The 23,324-nt window shown below is 43.0% G+C and overlaps 2 long non-coding RNA genes across 2 annotated transcripts; one reads left to right on the top strand and one right to left on the bottom strand.

Moving 5' to 3' along the window:
* Positions 1-2,449: 2,449 nt before the first annotated feature.
* Positions 2,450-5,340, top strand: LOC131403621 (uncharacterized). The gene is made up of 3 exons (XR_009219419.1): positions 2,450-2,502; positions 4,617-4,736; positions 5,297-5,340. It is a non-coding gene; the product is annotated as an uncharacterized LOC131403621 (long non-coding RNA).
* Positions 5,341-21,017: 15,677 nt separating this feature from the next.
* Positions 21,018-22,933, bottom strand: LOC131403620 (uncharacterized). Its single transcript, XR_009219418.1, has 3 exons — positions 22,869-22,933; positions 22,370-22,444; positions 21,018-21,077 (listed from the first exon to the last, which is right to left on the bottom strand). It is a non-coding gene; the product is annotated as an uncharacterized LOC131403620 (long non-coding RNA).
* Positions 22,934-23,324: the final 391 nt, after the last annotated feature.

The following is a 23,324-nucleotide window of genomic DNA, read 5'->3' as shown; positions in this document are numbered from 1 at the left end:
AATACAAATGTATTATTGACACATACATTAAGTTTAAAAAAATGACATTTCAAATGTTGGAAAAATTAAGTTTGAGAAACCTTGTAGGTGGTCAGTAAACATCTGTTCCTCCCTCCCTCTGCAGAGCAGCCGTATGTATATGTATAGATACACACACACACACATGTATATATACCCCTATAAGTTATATATAGAGAGAGACACATATGTGCATGTGTGTCCACAAACACTCATACATATATATAATGCATGTACCTATGTATATCATATACATGTATGTAGACATGATAGAATACTCACATGCACATGTGTATATCTCTGCAATTTCACCTTCAATAAGGTAAATTTCCGGTTTGTATTGACTCTAAATAACTCTGCATTTTAACTTGTTAGGTCTGTTTCGGTTTGTTTTCCCCAAACTTTCTGGTTAGTCCTCTGGGCACTTCTCAGTTGGATAACTGTTGTGTTTTTCATTCGTTGTTGTGCTTTCATTTTCTCTTTTTAATAAACATATTTGTTGAAATATGACATACAATCAGAATAGAGCACAAACCCAAGTGTAAAGATTGATAAGTTATCAAAAAGTGTACACATGTGTTAACACTACCCAGGCCAACAAACAGAACATGACCAGTTCTGTTTATAGTAGATTATACATGATGTATATAATAGATAATAACTGCAGTCACCCAGATTATTATTTTTCCTTTTTCAGGAAGTAGCACACTGAATGGCAATGCTTAAAGCAAATTTGGTCATGATGTGGCCTGCTTCAAATACGTAGCTGGATTTGGAAGGTTAATTTTTTTTAGGAATACATGAGTTTAGTTCCAGAAAAAAAGAGGCTTCTAAATTTCCTTTCCTGTAATGACCTTGTAAGATTTTTGTAGCAAAGTTAAGCTATTCTCATAAAATAAATCAAAAAGTTTTTCCCATTTTTCCTGTTCTGTGGAAGAGCTAGAGTCAATGTGTATTATTTCTCTCCTGAATGTTTGGTGGAATTTGCCAGCAGCGGTGTTGGCCACGATGAAATGTGGGAATGTTTTAAACTATGGATTCAGTTTCTTCTTTGGATATGGGACTATTCAGATTTCTCATTTCTTCTTGAGACAGTTTTGATAACTTTCATTTTCCTGGCAATTTGTGAATTTCATCTAAATGTTCAAATGTATTGACATGTTGTTTATAATGACACGTGTGTTGTCAGGGAAGGTCTGGGGTGAGTCTCCTGGGGGCAGAAGTCAAGCTCAACTCATGTGTCCCCGCAGCTTCAGGCACCTGGATGCTGGAGGGAGAGCCTGTTCTCATTGCAGGACGAGAGGCTGAATGCTTTTCTTCTCGCCCTCTGCTCTCCATTCACACCAGCTCAGGAGACCTTGTTCCTGGCCAAGTTGGCGTGCAGGCAATGCCCCATGTAAATTCTCCCAGGCCTGGTGGATATTTGGAATTTTTTTCTCAAATGTTCTCTTGAAACCACATGGCCACACTTGTATAATATTCTCTCTTTATTTTCTATTTGAGTCAGTTTTGGTAATCACATTTTCAATTTTTAAACTGTACAAGGCTGTGTCTCTTAGACTCCTAAGTGTTTTCAGTTTTAACTCCTTCAAACTTCTCCCAGATGTTCCTGCCTTATGGTGATTCCTTCTTCATGGGAGCTCTGAAGCTCTTCCTAGCTGCCTGGTTGTTGACAGTGGCAGATACACGAGTTTCATGGGGCAGAAGGTTAGGCAGTTTGATTGCCAGCCTTCTGCTGCACCATTCTCATCCCACAGACACCGTGCTTCTCTGCTTGTCCCAGAGCCTTCAGTTGTAATTACTCTTCCTCCCCAGGGCTATCTCCAATCTCATGTTGATATTATTGCTGTTCTCTGAAGCATTTGATGATGTGTTCAAATGAACAAGCATTTTGGATCCTGAACCAAAGAACCATTTACAAAACGCACTCTGAATGTGATCTGCTTTTCCATTCATTAAACTTTTCTCATAAACTTAATCACTTTTCTCCATGTGTGTGGAATTTAGTAAGGATGTTCCAGAGCCCAGGTGATGTTACTTGATTTAGCTATAAATTCTAAGGCTTCAGGAGAGCTGTTGCCACAGATGGAATGAGTTGGCTTGGCATTCTTCCTTAATTAAGTGATTACATTGGATTTGAAGATAATTGTGGTTTGAGTCTTTTCCCTAAGGAGCCCCATCCGTCACAGCAGGTTTCAGTACAAGAACTATAAGTATGTTGTGGCCTTGGTTTTTGCCATTGAGGAAATCAACAGAAACCACCATTTTTTACCCAACATATCTTTGGGAGTTGATCTCTATAATGTCCTGCACTATGAACAGAAGGCACTGGAGAGTTCCCTCATTTGGGTCTCAGGGCTGGGCAAAGACAACCCAAATTACACCTGTAGGAGAGAGAGCAAGTCTCTAGCAGCCCTTACTGGAACAACATGTGCAATTTCTGCCCAGATTGGAACACTGCTGGAACTGTACAAATTTCCACAGGTAAGGCTGTGTGGGATGGGGAGACATGAAACCATGTCTACTTTGATGCCATTCTCAGGTGCCTGAAAAGGAAGAAAGGAGGAGACTGTGTTTATGCATCTCTCACAGGATGTAATCTCCAAGGACGAGTGTATAGAGTCTTAGTGAGGTATGCACATTTCCTTTATTTGGCAGCCCTAAGCACTATGATTTCATTCATGTCCATTGAAACAAGGTTCCAGGGACCATCTGCTCTTGGCCAGATTGGGTCCCAAGCCTGAGTCAACAAGTCATTTGCATGAACATCATTTGCAGTGATGCAAATGAACTGCATCAGAGGAGGCAATGTCAGGTGTAAGGTGCAAGTGTCAGAAAGGGCCCGTGTCACTCAGGGCTCAGACAAGAACATTCCAGCATCACAGCCTCCAAAGTGCAAGATAGGGAGGGACAGCCTCACACACCCAGGGCCCAGGGCAGCCACAGGACATTCTGTGTGTGACCCATGCAGGGCTGCACACCAATCATGAGTGCAGAAACACCACAAGCCCATGAGGCCCTGCCTGGGGAAGCAAAAGTCATGCTGAATTTATAAGATTCCAAATCAGTAACTCAAGATCAATGCAGAAATAAAGTTGCATTTTTGATTTTCTAAAGATTGACCTCCTTTCCTTTTCCTCAGTTCTTTTAACCATGCTAATTCTGGGATCAATATGTTGTGATGATCCGTTTCTGCACCCTCAACATTGGTTTCCTCCATTATTAATGCTGTTGTGAGAAATTCCTCCCTTTCCTCACCCTAAAGCAGAGGATACTAGCTGGAAGGAGCCCCTGTATTCGCCATCACCCCAAACATCTATGACTATGACAAAGGTCACACACACCTCTATGGCCCTGGAGCAAAGGGGATTGTAGGACAGTAAAACCATAGTTCTATATGATTCTGTAATGGCGGATACATATTACTATGCATTTGTCAAAACCCATAGAATGTACAACACAAAGAGTGACCCTAATTCCAACTATGGACTTTCATTAATTATAATGTATCTGGACTGGTTCAGGAATTATAACAAATGTACCACACTAAAGTTAATAATTAGTAGTTAATAATGTTACAGTAATAATGTTATATAAGTTATATTGATTACTAATGAGATGTTAATAATAGGAAAACTATGCTGGGAGGGATGAGGGGATATATACGAACTCTCTATAATGTCCACTTAATTTTTCTGTAAACCTATAACTGTAAACCGTTATAAGAAATAAAATCTATTTTTTTAAACCATATTTTCCTATCTGGTAGCCTCTAGCTACATGTCACCCTTGAGAATTTAAAATGTGACTAGTTCAAATTGAGATGTGCTGTAAGTCTAAAATACACAATGGGTGTCAAAGCTTTTATATAAAAATATGAATGTATAATACCTCAATAATAATTATATATTGACTACATGTTGAGATGATAATTCTTTGGAGATGTTGGGTTAAATAAAATATATTAAGATAAAAAAATGAAAGGCTTACATGGCTACTGACTTGGGAATTGCAAGATGCACCACTACACACACACACGAGACTCTGGCTGAGGCAGGGGGTTCTAGGTTTTGCAACCACCTCATAAATTTATGGCCTCCCACACTCAAACCCTCCTCTCCTGACTTGGAGCAAGGCTATTACTATGGGTTGAATTGTGCCTCCCAAAAGATATGTTGATGTTCTAACCCCTGGAACCTGTGAATGTGACCTTGTTTGGAAATAGGGTCTTTGCAGATGTGATCAAGTTAAGATGAGGTCATTAATGTGGACTCTAATCCAATATGACTGGTTGGAGAGGAAACAGCATTTGATGACAGAGGCAGAGAGTGGACTGATGCAGCTGCAGCCAATGAACACCGATGATTAGCGGCCACCACCGCAAGCTGGGAGAGTCAAGGAAGGGCCTGCTGATAATTTGATATCAGATTTCTAGGCCTCAGAACTGGGAGAGAATGAATTTCTTTTAAGTCACCCACTTTGTGCTATTTTGTTACAGCAGCCCTGGAAAGTCATACAACTATAAATGACAGAGCTCATGTAACACAGGAAACATAAAACAGAGGCAGAAAAAAGGGGATTTATTCTCTTCCTTCAAGGTTGGAGTGGTTTCCAGAAAAACTGGTTGCTGTAGCAGAGGTCCCTGGTGTCACTGTGGTTTTTCTGGGGCCACAGGAGCTGGTGAAGCTGTTGGGCTGTTTGAGGAGACAGAGATAATGGTATGCAGAGCCCTAACTATTATGCTGGAAACTACGGAGATATTTGTGATTCAAGAGTCCTTAACCGGGGAAAAGGACATCACAAGGTGATTGGAATCAGGTCCGACTTGTCCTTCTCCACTGATGTCTGAGAAAAATGGGACCTTGTCCAATTCATGATGAACCAAAGAAGAACTTCCAGGTAAGCTGATTTATAATATTGAAAATTTTACAAACTCTTAAGTGTCTATTGATAGGATGCTGGTTAAAGCTATTATAATAAATTCAAATTAAGTACTCTAGACATTAAAAATAAAACTGGAGTCTAATTTGGAGCAAAAACTAAGTTTAGCTATTATAGGATACCAACGTTGTGAAATGAAATTTTTATGTTTATCTACATAAGAGGAAAATTGGCTGGAAGACAAAGAACCAAAATATTAATAGGGAATATCTTTGAAAGATGAACTTACAGTTGACTCAGTTTTCATTTTTGTCTCTCTTTGCTTACCTGATTTTCTGCTAAAATGATCATGCAATTTTGGTAATAAGGAAAATTGTGTATTGTTTTACATGACTAGACCATCATCGCTGAAGATTCTATGAAACAGGTGGGAGAAATAAGGGATCAGGTGTGTCTCTGACTTTTGTCAGGAAACAGCGCTCAAATCTCTGGCTACAAGAGGAGTGCTGCTTTTCTGGAGTAAGGGCTTAAACAGCTTATTCCCTCTCCAAAGAGAAAATTATCTAACGTGTAGTTCAAGCCTGCAGATAAACTGCTGAACCTAAAAGACAGTTGTCTTCAGATCACTGTTATCATCTCATCTTCTTTTAGTCTCCTAAGCTGCAGCATCGCTTTATCCATCCTATGTCATCCATGCACCCTTGTTGTTGATGTTAGTGGTGGTGGTTGTGTGTGTGTGTCCGTGTTGGTGTCGAGGGTAAAGGTGAGAGGAGGGAAAAGTCAAGGAAATAATAATGGCAAAGATGGCATCATAAAATGAGACTTCACAAGTACTAGCCACCAGTCTTAATCTTACATGCACCTTAAAATCCTGTGTCATTAAAATATGACATTGTTGACAATCCCAACTAAATAAGAATACAGCTCTAGTTGTTGACTCTGTTTCACTCTTGAGTTTCTGTCCAACTTTCGTGTTTTGCTTTTTTTTTGGCAATACTTTAGTTTCTAAAGAATGAAACTCCTAGAAAACAGTCCCTTAATAAACATCGAATCTGATTCCCAAGGGCCAATTATCCACTCTTATAATGGTCTCTCCACCATAAAAAATGTTAAAGGCCATTGGCTAGAGTGTAAATCTTGGAGTTATGCCAGTGACACACTGTATTTCCCTAATTGAACTTCTGCACCTGGTTTGGCGGAAACTAAGAGACAGTACTGAACTCTGCAATGCGCAGGATGGCAAAAAAGGCCAGCCCCAGGCCAATTCCAAGACCCAGAAGGCATTTATGGATGCCAGCTATTAACCTAAATTATCTTTGTTCTCTCTCAGGACTCTACTGCTTTCTTTCCTTCATTGAGATTCAAAAGTGTTCAACCCAAGGTTTGTTGATGGTGAAGGAAGTGGTTAGTACCTCTTGCATTTCTACAGCACTGGGTTTTCAACACAGTCCCTGTGTGTGATTTTGTGTTATCCTACAACCATTTGGAGGTAAGAAAGACAAACATTGTCCTCAACCTGTTTCCGATGGAGAAAGTGTGGCATAGAGATGGTAAGTGAACTTCTTAAGTAATGAAGAGAATATCACACAGAGAATGGAGGCCAATGCTATTTGATCTATAGTTAGACAAATGTATTTGAACCTCTGCTCCCATAGATCCCAACAGATGACCTTGGGGGAGTATGGAACCTCTCTAGGTTACTTCTTCCTCAACTTGAAATGGGAATGATAATCTTTACAGGATACGACTATTTTGAGGAAATGTAATAAAATAAATAGAACATCTGCACAACATTTTGTGTGATGCCTTATGTGTGATAAATGCTTAGTAATGATAGACGTTATTTTAATCAAAGCTACATTTAACTAGATTCTTAATTGCAAAATGAGATAAGGCAGAATGCTTCACTCCCCTGTTAATAAATAACTTTCTTAGAAAATAATGCAAAATAACATTTTGTCAATTGTTTCCATTATGTAAAAATAACGACCCTTCAAATGCTTCTGATACTCATTCTTTATAACCATAAGATAGTAATCTCATTGCTTATTCACTTCTGTGGCCATAGGAGGGCATCTACAATAGGTAAAATTTTTGCAATATTTTGCAGAATATATATGGCTCTTTTGTCCACTTGAATATACTTCTTTTTTCCCCTAAAAATAACATCTTAATCAAATGAGCATGTATAGGTTTTCATTGGAATGTAAATCTATGATATTTGCATTTGAGTATTACATTACGCACTAAAATGGAAGCTGGTTTAGATTTAGAAAAGATATGGATTTATAGCTGTTAAGGAAGATAAGAGGGTGCAAAATGTTTGTAAATAATTTGAAAATTACATGGAATCTAAAGACCAGAATCATCCATCAGTAGTTTCTCCTGGGAAAACCTAAAATGAGACCCCATTACACCTGCCGTTGTGTGTGCGCAATGATGCACGTGCACATTGAAGCAGGGTGCTGTAATAGCATCCATGAAGTTTTTTCCCTAGTATGCCAGACTCTATCCGTCCTGCAACGTACCAGCTGGGAGACCAGGGGCAAGTGACTTCACTTCTTTGAACCTCATTTTCCTGGTCAGTAAAATGGATTTAAGAGTTACTGTATGAAGAGACCTGCTTCAATGATTAAGTAAGATAACACCAGTAAACTGCCTATTTCAGTACTCGCCAGAATAAGGTCACAATAACTGTTGTTTCTATTTCCTCCGACTCAAACACTGATCATAATGTTGGAAATCAGAGGACTTCTCTATTGCACACCAGCAATGGAGAACACTTCTTCAGAGGCCTGCAGAAGCAATGCATTAGTGAGTTCAGGACCCACGGCTTACATAGGGGCTCAACGGATTCAGATCATTTCATGCTTTCCCCAGGTGGTTGGTCAAAGTGAAATGTCAGAAATCATACAAAATGGTATTCAAAGTGGTGTTTCTTCTTCAGTTGAAGATGGTATGTCTTTTATTTCTTTTCAAAAATACTATGTGGAAGAAGAAGTGAAAATGAGGTGAATTTTCTTGTCTTTCTCAGTAATAGAGTCCAAGGACAAAATGTATAGGTGCGAAGAGGGAGGAAAAAAGGAAGAAGACCAGAAAAATAAAAAGGAAAATAAAAGGAAGAGAAAAGAATTAAAAGATATTATATGGAGTGATTTTATTCAAATGAGTACATAATCTCCCAGGTGAACAATTTGGATGCATGTTTTGGCACACATTTTTTAAAATTTGTATTTACTTTATCGTATGTTAGAGGATGAATCTCTTTCTTTATAATTTTATCTCATTTGGCTTAAATACAAAACTTTCAATATCACAACTAAGGAAATTAAAAGTAATTTAAAAAAGAAATATCATACAAAAAAATCTGCCCCCTGAATCATAGTCATCTCCTTACAGAGATGATGGAGAAAGGGTGTGAGATAAGACAATGGATAAGAAGGTATGAAATGGACTTGGATCTTGGGAGAAGGAGAGGAGATGGGGGAGATTGAGAGAGAAAGCTTTATGAGGAGAGAGAAAATGAGTAATAGGTTTGGTGTGGTGATAAAGAAGGAAGAACTAGAAATAGAACTGGTGTTGAAAACAATCTGAGGTTTAAGACATTCAAGATGAACCTGGGAATTTTGGTTGATGGAAAATCATGGCTTAAAATAGTGACAGGGTGGTTCATGACACCTCACTGAGTTGACATAAAAGAATGAAATAAAGACCAAGAAATTCTAAATCAGGTCTTATTAAAAATTCTTAGGGTGTTTATCAGAGAACTCTTTTATTCTAGAAGAAGCCAAGATGCAGATGTTCTCAAGCCTGAGCGTGCATCGCCATGCCCTGGGGAGCTTGTTCAAACAGATTCCTAGCCCAGGACCCAGACTTAGATTCAGTAGGGCTGGGTGGAGCCAGGAAATTTGCATTTTTAACAAGCTCCCGGGTGATGCTGATGCTGCTGGTCCAGAGACCACACCTCGAGTAGGACTGTCCAAAAGGATTGCTCCAAGGTTTTCCAAAAGAGTTTTAACTAATCTCTACTGAAAGAAAAGTTTTATTCTAATAACATAAGCTACCAACACCAATCATGTTCATCGATCATCCATTGAAAAAATGTTTACAAAATGAGTACCACTTGCCGCGTGTCACACTCAGCACATAAAAGGATTCAAGTAACAAAGACTCAAGTTGACTTGATGCAGCCCATGGTCTAAACTGAGTTCCTATCCTCTCCTTCACTCTAACAGTTGCTGTGACTGTGAAAATGTCTCCAGTCCTTGTCCCCCAAATGCAACGTGCAATAACATCACAAAGGGTTATGGATCTACCACTGACACAGGATTTATACCATGTTCTGGAAGGCAGAATTTTACAAATGACACAGAAGATTGCAACAGTAAGTCCAAATAGAGTAACAGCCTTAGAAAATCAGAACGGAGTTAGGTGCAGCAAAATTGAACCATTTCCGTAGAATATGGCATGAGATTCTAGAGAAAAGCTGCCAAAGTGAGCAAAGATGCCAGGAAGACAACAGGTCATAGAACTGAAGTGTGACGCCAGGCCTACAATTGATTTTTCTCTTTCATTGGTTGCTTTAAAAAAATAACAGTGAATGTTGAATGTAGTCCACACATTAGTCTTAACTCATTCTGCAATAACTACCTAACAGACCGGAGTTTTCAATCAAAGCCCAAGGCCATCCATAGTTGGAAATGTTACTAAGCAAATAGGGAAGCCTGTGCACATTATCAAATGCAAAAACCAGGAAACAAATGGGAATCATAACATAACAGGTGACTTTTCCCATTTTTCCAGTCCCTGTCCTAGATGTGGACATTGTATGAACAGTTTAGCCTTCTACTCCCATTTTGATTATCTCTATGATCCTGGAGAATTATTACCTCTGTGCATAGCAGGCTGTTACTGCTAAGAATTCTCCCAAAGAACGTACACTCAGGTAATTTTTAAGCTCTTAGTAACTTCGGAAAAATCTCTTATCTCTTCAGTCCAGCTGTCCTTATTAATGGCACCCAAACCTGTATGCTGAATGAAATCACCTAGGGTTTTTCTGAAAACATCAGATTCTGAGTCCCACCTCCTCTGAAATTCATATTTACTGGGTCTGAGATTTACTTTGGGATTTATATTTTCAACACTTATCTCTAAATATTTCTGATGCTGTCGGTCCACAGAAACGTCTTGTGTACCACTGCCAATGGATAGGTGGAGCGTATACATTCAGCTGGTTTGATTATGAACTGTTTGCTCCATTCCACAGATGAGAATGAATGCCATAATAGCACTTCCTGCCCACCCCAAAATTCCTGGACCTATCCAATTGGAAGCTACCTTTGTACCCCTCAACCTGGTTTGGCTCCACGTAATGGAAAGTCAAATTTCACACATGAAGAGGAAGAATGCACTGGTAAGTATTGATAAAGCCCAGTGCCTGCGGACCACCAGGAATGCGTACGACTTCCACAGTGTTAGGTTTATTAATGTGCTGCAGCAAAGTGCACCTTCCATTTGGAAGCTTCAATGTCTCAGTAAGAAGATGCTAGAATGGGGTTATTGAAGGGTCTGGCCTTATGCCATGTGGCTTTGAGGAGAGCTAAGGAAGCAAGGGTTTCTTCTGTAAATAGTGCTGTCAGGAAATGAGGGCAAGTTGATGATTGGGTATTTTGACTTTCAGGTAGGAGAAGAGACTAATGAAGTTGGGTAAGAGTTGCCTTTGCTTCAGAAGCAGAAGCATCCGTGTCAGCCAGGAGAGTGGAATGTTTGGGAATTTGTCAGGAATGCAAATTTTCAGGCTCCACCTCAGACCTACTGAATTGAAATCTGTGGGGCTGGGACCCAGCAGCGTGTTTGAACAAGCCCTCCAGGCAGTGCTGATGCACACCAGAGTTTGAGAACCACTGTCTTAGGCCAACCTACAACAAGGCTCGAAAAAGGGGGCAGGGTCCACACCATAAAAATCATGTCAAGAATTCTTGCCCACCAATGCTGGTGATAGGTTACACTGTTTTATATAACAAAACAGGGGCCATGGCTAGTATAGGGAATAGTCTATAGAGATGGCATAAGGAGTTTGAGAGAAATATTCAGGAACTTTTGAAGGTAAACATTCTTCATTAATGCTACACTGTCTCTCTGGGTCTCCAAAACATTTTTTTCTTTTCGAAAACTTGATCCTATCTCACTTTTAGATACTTGATGTTGCAGGAACCTGAGAAGAAAAACAGGGAGAATTTTTTTCATCTTGTAAGGTCAAATAGTTCCTGACCTTGAAGAATTAACTCTCTCCAACTTCTCTTCTTCTTTTCATTCTTAGAAATCAAACCTAATTGTTCTCAACTTGGCAAAAATAAATTTTCCAGAGACTGTGAAGTCCAGGTGAGTTTCATACCGTCATCACCTTGTGTACTGGACATGAAAAGGGGCAGACATAGAATATACTTAAGACTCTTGCAACGTTTTTGAATATGTTGTGCAGTGGATATTTTTTCCAAATACGAACCCAAATGTAGCAGCCCTATTTATTCATTAGATAGCCACTAATTTAAAATGCTACTTTTCAAAATGCAATATGATAACTAAAACATGGTGCGGTGTGTATAGGAATTCTGTGTAATATGTTGCAATTTTTTTGTAAATCGGGTGGGGAAGTGACCATTAGCCCTATTGCAGCCCTGGAGCTGGGCATCCCCCCCACACACAAATTTATTTCTTACACTCTCTGCTCTCTTCGTTTCACCTATTTGCTTATTTCCCTATCAGGAACAACATTTTAAATGAATGCAGCTTTATATGTTTTAATAACTCCTGGGTCAAGTCATTGAAACATTTCGTGTTTTTCTGAATCTCAGTTGAGCATGCCGTTCTTTAATACTGTATATGTTGAAAGTCACAAAATATCACTCAAGTGGTCAATTCAGATATTAAATCTCTTATGACTGATTTTTTTTTTACATATAGACTTGTCCTGAGAAGAACTATTGGAAAATTGTACTAACCCTCTGTAAATGCATAATTAGCTTTAAGTCCCTGTCACGGACACATGAACTCTCAGCCACTCAAAGTCTTATCTGCCCAAGTTACAAACACATATTTCTATGTGTATGTAATATGAAGCCCAGATCTTTCTATGAAGCCCAGATCTCTGTGGTATAAAGAAAATCATCAAATCATTTTTCTCATGTGTTTTTTTCTAGCTGAATTCCAAAAATTATCGGAATAACAGTAGATGGATTTGCTCTGACTTAGTGAGGCTTTCACATAGGTGTGGAAATGGAAATGCAACACTGTCTTTAAAGGTCTGAAATCCTTTCTAATATTTTCATATCTTTTCATGCTTTTAGTTACTCTCAAACTTGGCCATACATTAGAAAGACTTGGAGGGCTGTAAAAAATGTACTTATACCTGGGTCTTGATGATTCAGAATCTCTGAGGGTAGAGCCCTATTGTCTGTATTTTTTAACTTGTCAAATGACTTAATGTACAAAGGTGCTTGAGAACCATTACAAATGACTCCCAGAGTTTCTTCTCGATTATCCGAATAGCATGCCAGGTCGCGGGAATCCTACTTGATTTTCGAAGGAAAAGGGAGGACATACAGAATAAGTATCCAAATAACTAGGAGAACAGGAGGTTCAGAGAGTTTTTCATAGTTAAAACTATTTCCAAAAGAGGTCCTGTGAGTCTGTACTGAGGATGGTATGCTTCTGTCTCCTTACACTCAGCCCTTAAAAGCTCCTCAATCAGACTTATATGTATTTTGCCTAATTCAGTAGGTAAACAGTTGAAAACAGGTCTCCTTTTCTGCCCCAGTACAGGAAGTCACTGTTATTTCACCATATTGTTTTACCATATTGATTAACTCTATTCATTTTACTATAGCTTTAATATAGTTGTTGTTTTACTACATTGGTTAACAATGGATCTTTACAGTAAGAGAATAATAGACAGCAGAAGAGAGAGAATGTGAACAGTTAAAGCAACACATAACAGATAGCGGAGCAGTTTGACAATAAGGAGAAAATGATTTCCTTTTGATACAATAAAGCTAAAATAGATAAGAGAAAATTATAGAAATACAGAAATCCTGAGTATCTTGTTCTTTGTACTGATGTGGACTACCTTTTGAAATGATAATATTTAGATTTCTTGGGTTAAATAAAAATGTCATAAAATCCAGTTTCATCTGTTTGTATTTACTTTTTTTAGCATATGTTCTGGAAAATTACATGACATAGGTCACATTGTGATATCTCTGTTCGTCTTGGTTGGATAAAGCCGCGATGTGATGGTTAATTTTAGGAGTCAGCTTGACTGGCCTCAGGGGTGTCCATATAGACTGTGAAGCATTATTTCTGGGTGTGTCTGTGAGGATGTTTCTGGAAGAGGTTAGCATTTGATTCCATAGTCTACGTAAACAAAGCCACCCTCAATAGTGTAGGTGGGCATCATCTAATCTGTTGAGGGCTCAATAGAACAAAAAGGAAAGAACGGCTGAATCCACTGTCTCCTCCAGACCTGGGATGTCCATATTTTTCTGCACTTGGACATCAGAGGTCCTGGTTGTCAGGCCTTCAGACTTTGACTAAATTATATCACTGGTTTTTCTTGTTCTCCAGCTTGCAGACGGCAGATTGTGGGACTTCTCAACCTCCATAACCTTGTGAGCCAATTCCTACAATAAATCTCCACTTCTATAAGTTTATATATATTCTATGGTTCTGTTTCTCTAGAGAATCCTGACTAATACACATGGATAACAAAGTGCATATTAAGTGCACATGGAGGAAATTTCCCAAGGCATAGGAGGCTCCCCCAACCCCGCAGGAGGAAGCAAGTTATCCCATCCAGGCAGCAGGCATGAGCATGTGCACGCACACACACCCCCACACAAACACACACACACAAACACAAGTAATTTGAAAATGTGCTCAAGCTCAAACTCTCCCTCTCTGCCTTATTGTTCATCACAGCAGTGATTTCTACATGGCATGTTATACATCCTTTGCCGTTTATTATCTCTTTCCTCCCACTAAGACTAAATCAAACAGGGGCAGTCAGTCTGTTTAGTTATTTTGTAGATCACAGGTTTTCTACCAGAGCTTTGCATGCAGTAAGTGCTCTAAAAATCGAATGACCAAATAGTTTTCCCTCCAAACTGGAACATATCAGGGAACGAAAAGTGTAGTATTAATATTTATGATAAGACAACAGGAGAAATATGTGCTGAAGACAGAAATAGGGGATTTATAAGTTAAGATGAACTGATCACTTTTGCATTTTAAACAGATCACTGTGACTAGAATCTCATGATTGGATTACGAGGAGAAAGGATTTGGAATCTTAAACTATTCTTGCTAATGCATTGCAGTGTACCACTCTAAAGGTGGTATCTTTCCATAAGAGTAGTTAAGTGGATGGATTTAAAATATTTCAGAAAATAAAGTTTTGTTTCAATTTTATATGTATATAAATATCAAATATATATTGTACACATAATATATGTGAGCCCTTTATGTGTGCAAAGCCATTGTGAACACTATTGTGGGAAAATTTGGAAAATCCACATTAGTCTTGTCTTCATGGAGTATCCAGTTTAGTGAGAAAGAACTAAATCTTGAAAGAAATAGATAATATTGCACATGTAACTAAAATAGAAAAAAATCAACAAAGAGGAAAAATGGAGTTTTGTAATTTAGGTTCCTAGTGCAAGAGAGTTCACTCTGTGGAAATGATATATTTTATGAGATGTGAAAGGTGATTGGAAATAAATCAGAAGTGGATAACCTGTAGGTAGATTCAGGAGAGTGGATGAATGGTTCATTGATACGTGAATGTGGGGTGGCAGGGTGTCCAGAGCGACACCCAGGGCTAGACACATTATTAGCACAAACAAGTGAGTTTGGGAACCCTGAGAGAGAAGCAAATAATTTGGGGAAGTGGTTTGCTCGACTTGGGACCTGGTCATTGTGAGTTGAATCATCACTGATGTGGTGAGTGGGCAGGTAGATAAATGGGTCTGGAGGTCAGAGTTAGGTCTCTGCTGATCTTTGAACATATTCGGCTCTTTAGTGGTATTTGAAGCAAGGGAAATGTATGGAGTTTCCCCAGAAGGAGGGTGCAGATGGGGAACAGGTGTCAGAGCAGGGCTGACTCCCAGGAAGCATCAGTCATTGTGGCGTGGTCATAAAGAGAAGCCAGAAAGTGGCTCAGGAAGTTCAGACAGGCAAGAGCAGGGCAGTGTAAGGTGGTGGATCCCAAGGACAAATAGGCTTTTTAAATGACGTTGAAGTCCACAAGGTCACATGCTACTGCAGAGCATGTCAGACAAATCATGACAAGTCCCCGGTGGATTGGTAAGAGACATGGCTTGTGAGGTTAGCAAGAGAAGCATCCACAGAATGGGGATGGGCTTGAGTGGGCACTGTGCAAACAGAGGCATGGGGATATATGTGAACTTTTCACCACGGATCCCTGGCAGGAGGAGGAGAGGAGGGGCGTGGAGGGTGAGGACTATTGGGAATGCTGGCTGAGAGATTGTTTTGTAGATGGTAGAGATTTGTGCATATTTGAAACCTAAGGGATGATTCCAGTAGGGAAGTGATGGAAAGCACAACAAATGTGGAGGGCATAATGTCATTGAAATTGAAGAATGAGATAAAAATCAGAGTGGTTTCCGCAAGAAAGAAATTTCTTTGGATATAACAACAGAAAAGGTGTGATAAATGAATTCCTTATGAGGAATATTTATAGATCTGATGACTAGAGAGTCAAATAGTTCTGGTTTGATGGTTAACAATTTATCTGTGAAACATGGAGGAGGTCGGAATAGAGATTTATGGAACTCAAGAAATGGAAAGAAAAGAGCAGAGCGTTCAGGAAGCATTAGAGAAATGCATATAGGTCCATTGGTTGCTGTGATTCTCTGTTGGGATCCACAGGCTCCTGGTGCATTCTCTCTTCAGCGCAAGTGTCAACATGGCGTGGCAGGTATTTGGAATCATCTGAAGTGGGCGGCTTGCAGTGCAGATATAATGGCAATAAGGAATCTGTGAGTATGGTCAGGGGATGAGTGAAATGATGGACTGTGGAATGCAAGATTAATAGAGAGGAGTAGGAGAAGAGAAGCAAGAGGGTTGTGAAGATATGCTTACTGGAGTAACATACTTTCTCGAAGAATGGTTACTTAGAGGGGAGTTCTTTGTGTCAAAAGTGGAAATGTGGAAATTTGTGGTGGGAATATAGTGTTTCTGAGTTACTGATTTGGGAGCAGGAGAATATTGGGTGAAGATAGGATCAGGGTGCGGAAGTGAATGACTAAGGATGGAATAGTGAATAATTTCATTAGAGATGAGGCCGTAAAGGAGCTGTAGAGTCCTTGGAACTCTGTCCCAATAACAGTGGGCTGTGGGGCACCGGCATGTGTGTATTTGACCATGACAGAGAGAGGAGGAGAGGAAAGTCCTGAAGCAAGATGGCGGAGGGAAGTTGGTCTGGATTTGACACTGGATAATGACCTTGAGCTTTCTGTCCTTGTCTCACATCAGCTTGATGGTGTCACTGAAGCCTGTTCTCCACGTGTGGTCCCTGTACCAGCAGCATCAACATCACCTCTTAGAAATGACAATTCTCCATTTCTTCCCCAGACCTACTTGGGTTGAGGTGCAGCATTCTGAGTTTTAAAAACCCTCCAATGATTGTGATGCACAGTGCGATTTGAGACGCATGTCCAGGGAGAGAAGGAGGGTGGAATATCCACGTGAGCTGAGAACGTTCTCCGTGGATGGTAGTCTTCATCATCCATTTTGTTCAAAGTTCACATTTTATTTTGTTCTGAAAGAGAAAGCTCAAAAAATATGCCCAGACTTCATAGTGGAAACAGTAAGACCATGAAACTAAACCCAATCAGAAAACTGAAGTTCTACGCACCCTGAATCCTAAGTAGCTGCATATTCCAGAGGCCAGTTACTGGACTAACTGCCCATCCTGGCGGTGAGGTCAGGTGCCGTCAGTGGGAGGAGACCTTGGAGAAGCCGCAGCAAGTCGGTGGATACAGTAGATGCAGGGACTCCAGGCCTGCAGCAGTGAAGGAGAACTCTTAAGTTCTTTGGAGTCGCAAATACCTTTGAAACAGTCACACAGGCTGATCCATGTGAATCTCTGGACCATGCTGGGGCCGAGGGATCTGCACACCAGCCCTGAGCCCACCCGGGCCACTGTCCATATTGGGCAGAGATGAGTCCAGGGATGGGTCTGGGTCGCTCACAGCCCCTCTGCAGGCAACAGGCATCTTCTAGAGATATCAGTGGACAGACACAGAAAGTGAAGAAAAGCATGGGACAGACTGACGGTGGCCTCGAGGACAGACAAGATTGCCGGGGAGGCAGAGAGAGCAAGGAGCCAAGAAAGGCATCCTGAAAACACAGTGAGGAAGGCAACATCGGTGCTGAAGAAAAGGAGAGTGGTGCCGATGAGAAATTCCCCATGAGACAGGCTTGACTCTCACAGCATCTCTTTGTAACGGCCATCATGATCTTGACCTTTCATGGTAAACCTCAATTTTTATTTAGCATGAGTTTTCTCCTTTTTATATTAAAATTGATAGGAGAATTGAAGCTGAGGAATTAGTGTTTTGAAGTTACATTTGTATTTTCTAGAACTTACACTCAATGAAGAGATGATACCTACTTGAACAAGATTTGTCTGTCAATTTATATTAAATCCGATTCCATAAATTTTTATTGTGATTTTGCTTTTTTTTTTTTTCTGCTGAGGAAGATTCATCGTGAGCTACCATTTGTTGCCACTCTTCCTCTACTTTGTATGTGGGTCACCGTCACGGCATGGCTGCTAATGATTATTGTAGGTCTGTGCCTGGTAACTGAACCTGGGACACCAAAGCAGAACATGCCAAACTTAACCACCTGGCCAGGGGCCAGCACTATGATTGTGCATCTAATTATAACATAAAATCCATCGATCTTCTCTTCATTGTCACATGGTAATTCAGACATAGGTGATTTCAATATCATGAATTAAGTATCTCTTATCTGTTACCTGGCAAACTTGTGTAGCTTTGATTTTGGAATATTAAAAATGAGCATACCCCCTGGGGGCATTATTTTCCACTTAAGAGAAGCTTGCAGCAGGCTCCTTGCCTTCCTTCCCACACTAGATCCAGAGTCGTGGAAACGTGTTCGCCTTGCACACAACACAGAGCACAAAGGAATTACTCAACAAACACGTGATAAGTGAATAACTGGTGGGATCATCAGGTCATTCACAGAAGCCAGACTGAGAGAGAGCTTCCTTAGGTCAGGAAGGAGAAGCATTGCTTTAAATTTGTGATGTTTTAATTTGTAACATTGTAATATGAACAGCAAGTATACTACATTTATCAAAATTGTGTTCTGAAGGTTTTCAAAAATCTCTAAATCTCAGAGTAGAGAAAAATCAATCTCTGTGAACCTGTTACTTGCTTCAAAGATTGTCAACTCGTATACCATCTGGCTTTGTTTATCCTCACACCAAGTCCCCAAGAATTAACCAGAAGAGATGGCTGAGAGCACATCATTTCAGCTGTAAATATTTCCGTTTCTCTTACAGATGAGGGATTTTTGGAACACAAACACAATAATATTATCACACACAAAAATAAAAATGTCATTCGGATAATCAACTGTCTAGTCAGTATCCCAAGTCTCCCAGTTTTGTCAAGGTTATTTCCTGGTTTTACATTTTATTTGAGTCAGGATCTTCATGAAACCCTTCTTTTGCAATTGGTTGATCTGTTTCTGAAGTCACTTTTAATCTCTTAGTAGTTCATGCATCTTGGGATTTGGGTGGGATATGAGTGTGTGTGTTTGTGTGTCTACACTGATGCGTGAATTCTTTCTTTCCTGGATGGCAGTGTCCTGAAAGGAAGGGCCTGGGCTGTGGGAAGCAGGATTTCTACTCTGCTTCAGGCTGAACTGAAAAGGCCTCCCTGGGTGACACTTGCAGCCTTCAGAAAGAAGGGGGAAGAAGTACCAAGGAATTCAAGACAATGGCCCTTGTCTTACAGGGTGTTTCCAGGGCATGATGTTCAAAATGCCAGGTGCTAAGACTTTAGCTCCACGTCGTCGGGTAGATTCTCAACATGAGCTCTGAGCAGTGTCTGTTCACCACCCACGTGGGGAGCATGTCAGTATTTTAATTGTTAAGGTGGTGTCTGTTGTGTCTGTGGTGTCTAAGATTGGTGGCATTCCCCTGCTGGACCCACTTCTATACCTGCCCCTCTCGTGCCTCATCTTTCAAAACTCCCAACAGGAAAGTTTCACATCCCTGTAACACAAATCCACATATCCTCAGCACAGACTGGGGAAAAGAACACAGCCGTCCCAGGGACTAAGTGCTCTATTCGCTCAGGCCCAGCTGCCACTTTGGGACAAGTCAGTAACAACACGAATGACTGTGTAAACTAGTGATTGTCTAAGGCCATGGACCTCAGAACCATATGGGCCCAGATGTCACCCAGGGCAGCAAGGGACGGTGTGGGTCATTCAGTGGACAGGATTAAGGTCTATTGTCCTGGCAAACCAGAGCTCACCCCTGATCCATCAGGCCCAGCCAGGGAGGAATGGCCACGATGTACCTGACAGAGAGGCTGGGGGCCTTCTAGGGAATTTCTGCCCGAAAAGAATCATACAAGGAAGTGCGGGGATGCTGGAAATCCTAGTTCACAGGGAGCAGTGAGGTTTATGGAACAAAGTCCTGTTGTAGCTTTAAAAGCTGCATCATGAATCTTTCCCTCTGGATATGAAACAAGCGGGAAAAGGACTTCCTAGGGCATGGGCCAGGATCCCAGTTTTCCAATCTAGGCGAAGGGTGAACAGGGAGGACTAGAGGCGGCCTGATGGGGATGTCCTGTCGGCCCTTAGTCCATCTGCACATGGTGTTCCTCTGGCCTTGTCTGTTCCACATGCAAACTTTTATCTTTTTACATTTTTCCTCATTTAGTGTTGACGCAAATCCAGAGACTGGTTAGAAATCGGCAATTTCCAATATCTGATCAAAGAAACATCAACAAGAGAAGCAAAAAACATTCCTTCTTCCTGATAAGCTGTAGAAAGACAGCCACTGTCCTGGGGAAGGACATGGTCCTGGTAAGTGCTATTTGAAAGACATCCACATTTCAGTGGTTATTGCTCTGCCTGGGAAAGTCCCTCCAACCTCTACATCCAGGGAGATCTGAGGGGCTGTCTCTGCTCCTGGCCCAGGTGAACCACACAGAAATCCACCTGTCCTCTGAGGAAGGGGGTCTTGAGGGTGTCATTCATGTGGCCAGGGAGGAGGCTGGCCCTCCTCCCTTCTCCCACATACAATAAGCTGTGACCATACACAAGTTCTTAATTCAAGGAGGAATGTGAGATTCTGTGTCTCATTTACATGAGCATAAGAAGTGAAAGAACCACACCACAACACCCAGGCTGTGACAGAAACAGGATATAACGTAAGAGTCAAATCTACCATTTACTATTAAAGGAATAATATCACTCCTCCCCAATGGGTTAACGGTCGCAGGGGTGGAGATGTCAGGGAGTTGGAAGGGGTGGTGCCCTCCCACTGGGGCTTTAGGGGAAACCAGGGAAAGTCTTAGGATGTCCTCGTTCACTCAGGGTGGGAAGAGCTGGCCCGGTGCACCACGAGGGCGCCAGTGTCACTGCTGGTCAGGAGGAGCTGCCCTTGTGGTCTCCAGAGTGTGACGGCTCATCGCCAAGGGCGTGGTGGCTGAAGAGAAGAAACAGACTATTTTGGGGTCCCTCCCTGAGATTCATGGCACACCTCCCTGCACCCCTGCACTCTGAGCCACACTCTGTGCCGAGTGCTCAGTCCATCAACAGCACCTCGTTTGTCCCTGATGCAGGAGGCATCATTTAGCATCACCCATTTCAGAGGATGCAACTGAATCCCAGAGAGGAGAGGGGAGCGGCCTGTCCCAGGCCTGCTCAGCAGTGGAGCGGGGATCCAGTCCCATGCTTAGCCCGAAGCTGTACTGAGCCCCTGGATTCAGTCGCTCCTGGTCCCAACACTCACTCGGCCCTGAACTGGAGGTATCCGGTTCCTCTTACTCCTGAAGAGCCGCATTTTGCTCGCCTTCTGGTGTGCGGGCTCCAGCCGGCAGGAGACCCAGTAGCTACAGGACAGAGTGGCCTGTGAGCTACCAGGAGCCACAGCTCAGGTGCCCCTCCCAGAGCCTGCCAGCAGCTGAGTCCTGGTGCCCCATGGGTCACCACGCTACGAGTTCTGAGGCTGATCAGCGAGCCAGGCCACAGGCTCTGGAGCTGGCCATCAGAGAGAGTCTGCCCTGCCCTCACCCAACTCCTGTCCCCCTCACCTCTCATGGACACTGATGGGCTCCATGGCCTGGAACCAGACCTCAAATCGCTCGTCGGGCTCCAGGTCATATGCATTTGCAGCCTGCTGGAGCAGCTGGATCCTCCGGATGACTTTGAATTTCTGGGAGGAAGGACAAGATGCAGACAGGGCTTGGGTGGGGAACACTGCCAGGGACTTGTGCGGAGTGAGGATCTGGTCTGGGGTCTGTGCTCACTCGGGAACCCTCCTTCCTTCCCTCTCCATTCAGGACTTGCCTGTCCTCACAGTTGGCTTGAATTAGTTCCTCATCCAGGAAGGTGTCCTTGATGCCAGCCCCTCCCGCACCCGCCAACGTGATGGGATGCCCAGCTCTGTGGATCTGACTCTCCCAATAAATGTAAGACCCAAGGGATGAGGCCAGAGAAAGTCTTGCCAGGGGAGGTCTCTGATTTCCACATCCCCACGCTCCCCGTAGCTGCTCACGTCACACCATTTCTGGAAGTTGACCCGATTTCCCTGGAAGGGAGACAGCCAATGTCCGTCAGAAACAGCCCCCTAAGCCCATAACCAACACCCGTCCCACCCCTTCTCAGGCTGCAGGAATGTCAGGGCCCAGCAGAGGGCAGACCTTCCACAAAGAGAACTTGACACTGGGCCAGGCTCTGGGCTCCAGGGCAGGAGGGACTGGGGAGCTGAGGCCAGAGACCTTATGTAGCACAGCCTGTCTGATGACAGACGGGGAGACTGAGGCCTCAGGGAGGAAGGGACAGCTGGAACACAGAAGTGCTTCCTCACTTGCAGGGGCTGATGGCACTCCCCCAGGGGCAGGGCCCGAGGAGGAAGCTGAATCCATCTCAGACACAGCCTCCTGCAGCTCTGCAGGCAGGCAGCTATGAGCTTCACCAGCCCAGGTAGACTGGTGGGGGGCTTATGCGGAGCGTCTATTCACACATTGCTAAGATGGGCCTGACTCCCCAGCTCCCAGGGGTGGCCATGGGGCTCTCATCAGAGGAGGTTTGCCAGGTACTGAGAGCTCAGGTCCTAGTGCAGGGCTCTTGCCTCCCAAACCTCAGGATCCTGCTCCCTGTCCCCACCTCCAGACTCACTCACTTCCAGATCATCCGCCATCCCAGTGTCCAGCAGCTTCAGGTGATAGAGGAACGTGCCCAGGAAGGGGACGACACCCTGTGAAATCAGGGTGGGAGTGGTGAGATGAGTCCCACCTCTCAGGTGCGCCCATGGACCCTCCCCCAAATCCCTTCACCCCAGCCTCCTGCCCACCACAGACTCCCACAGAGAACAGCCTAGGACCCTCAGCAGCCTCCCCCCAGTTGCCCCCTCCAGGACCACCCAACTTCCCCAGTCACCTCCCAGGGGCGGCTTTTGGCAAATCCCAGGGTATGTGGTCCCTGCCCCTCCCCTCCCTAACCCATCCTGGGCCCAGCCCTTGCAGGCCTCCTCCTGGTCACTTCCAGGGCAGGCATTTCAGGCTCTTGGGCTCCAGGAGCTGGGCTGGAGGAGGAGGGATCCCTCTCTTAGGGAGGCCTCCAGCCGTGAGGAGAGTGACCCCTCCTCTGACACCTGGACCCTCCCCCTCAGGCCCCCTCACCTGCTGCTGCTGCCTCTCCTGGGCTCCCTGGGGGTCCCTCTCCAGGGTGGCCCTCACAGAGTTCACCTCCTGCAGGGTCAAGGACAGGCTCAGGGATGCCATGTTCCCTTCCCCATGTCTCCCAGGCCCTGATCTTGGACCCTGGACATCTGGTGTCTACGGCTGCTCCCATTCCATGGTGCCCTGATTCTAGATCACTCCCAGCTCCAACACTCCCTCCTCTGTGCCCTCAGGCCTGCCCAGGCCCCTAAGCCTCTCTCCTCATCGGGAAAGTGTGAGGAGGACTCCCCATGCCTCCCAGGGTCCCCTGAGGACTCAGTGTCATCTGACTGTCACCAGTGCTGTCCCTCCCTCCTCGAGGAGGAGGAGCACAAAGACCCTGCACATTCCTCTCCCCCTTGTACCTCATCACCCCTGTGAGGCCTGCACCACAGATCATCTCCCTCCATTTCCCAG

This window comes from Diceros bicornis, unplaced genomic scaffold, assembly GCF_020826845.1.
Source record: "Diceros bicornis minor isolate mBicDic1 unplaced genomic scaffold, mDicBic1.mat.cur scaffold_73_ctg1, whole genome shotgun sequence".
Lineage (NCBI taxonomy): Eukaryota > Metazoa > Chordata > Mammalia > Perissodactyla > Rhinocerotidae > Diceros > Diceros bicornis.
The sequence above is the reverse complement of the archived record's forward strand: the minus strand, read 5'-3'. Positions and strand labels throughout refer to the sequence as shown.